The following is a 2,111-nucleotide window of genomic DNA, read 5'->3' as shown; positions in this document are numbered from 1 at the left end:
TGGCTAGGAGCTGAAGTCCAGCCTTCCTGTCTTCTCTGCCCAGTCATCAGCTGTTTGGATTTCTATTAAACAATCAGAGATAATTATACCATATTCATACAGACTTTTCAATAATCACAACAGTCCTCATGTCCAGACTGTAACTAAATCTCAGTGCACAGAAATTAGCATCTGAATACACAGTAAACAAGACCTGCTTCTCACAATGGGCCACTACACACACACACACACACACACACACACACACACACACACACACACACACACACAAAACCCATACTTGGCACTAATACTGGCTCAAGACAGGGTTTTCCTAGGGAAGAACCTACAGTTACTATTCTGCTAGATGGACATAGTATTAAATGAACTCCTAATGACTTATCAGTCTACTCTGGGATTTGGGCATCTCTCATCCTTTACCAAAGAAGCTTCTGATTGTACTGAATGATGGTCAACACAGAGGCCAACAATGGATCATGGTACAGAAAACCAGAGACTGCAGCATACTCAGCCCTAAGGGGAATAATATACCACACCCATCCTTCCAAAGCAACAATCACTAAAGAGGGGGCAGAAATAGAAAATTAGACATAGTACTACCTGAGGACCCAGATAAACCATTCCTGGGTATATAACCAGAAGATGCTCCAACATATAACAAGGACACATGCTTCACTATGTTCATAGCAGCCTTATTTATAATAGCCAGAAGCTGGAAAGAACCAAGATGCCCTTCAACAGAGAAATGGATACAGAACGTGTGGTGCATTTACACAATGGAGTACTACTCAGCTATTAGAAACAATGACTTTATGAAATTCCTAGGCAAATGGATGGAACTAGAAGCTATCATCCTGAGTGAGGTAACACAGTCACAAAAGAACACACATAGTATGCACTCACTGATAAGTGGATACTAGCCCAAAAAGCTCAGAATATCCAAGAAACAATTCACAGACCTTATGAAACTTAAAAAGAAGGAAGGCAAGAATGTGGATGCTTCAGTCCTTCTTAGAAGGGAGAACAAAACATTCATGGGAGGAAACAGAGGGACAAATAGAGGAGCAGGGATTGGAAAAAAGATCATCCAGAAACTGCCTCACCTTGGGATCCACCCTATATGCAGCCACCAAACCCAGTCACTATTGCTGATGCCAAGAAGTGCTTACTGGCAGGAGCCTGATATGGATGCCTCCTGAGAGGCTCTGCCAGAGCCATACTGATACAAAGGAGGATGCTTGCAGCTAACCATTGGACTGAACAAGGGGATCCCCATGAAGGAGCTAGAGAAAGGACTGAAGAAGCTGAAAGGGTCTGCAACCCCATAGGAAGAACAACATTATCAACAACCAAACCCTCCAGAGCTCCCAGGGAGTAAAACACCATCCAATGAGCACACATGGAGACACCTATGGCTCCAGTTGCATATGTAGCAGAGTATAACGGTGTCTGGTATCAGTGGGAGGAGAGGCCTTTGATTGAGTGAGCACATTTACCCAGTGTAGGGGAACACCAAGGTGCTGAGGTGGGAGAGGGTGGTTGGGAGAGGGAACACCTTCATGGAGGCAATGGGAGAAGGAGGGGGAATGGGAGGGGGCTAAGAGAATAATATTTGAAATGTAAATACATAGAATATCCAATTTTTAAAAAGTATAGGAGCCAGAAATGGTGAGTGATTACAAAAAGACAGAGTCTTCTCCACACAGCAGGATGCTGTGCATAGGGATTCAAGACAGGGGAAACACCAAGTACCAAACCTGTGCAAGCCCAGACCATGCCAAATCCTAGCATGGACAGGATCTGGGTAAAAAGTTCCATATCTATCTGAGAAATTCTTGGCAGTTCCCAACTGCTGGGACAGAAAGGGTCAGTTTTCTCTAACAATGTAGCCCCCCAGTAAGTTGACCACATTTCAGTCAAAGGCCACACATCCAAGAATACTCAGCAGAAATTAGCCTTTCTGGGAGAAATGAGAGAACAAAGGTTGGTAGAAACAGAAGGTTTGCACCCAAGAGGAGATGGGGAAGAGAGAGAATAATTGGAATATACTGTATGGAATTCTCAAAGAACTAACAAAAAAGAAGAAAACAGTGAGGTGGGACCCAGATTCT

This window comes from Micromys minutus (assembly GCF_963924665.1).
Source record: "Micromys minutus genome assembly, chromosome: 20".
Taxonomy (NCBI): Eukaryota; Metazoa; Chordata; class Mammalia; order Rodentia; family Muridae; genus Micromys; species Micromys minutus.
This window is presented reverse-complemented; position numbering follows the sequence as displayed.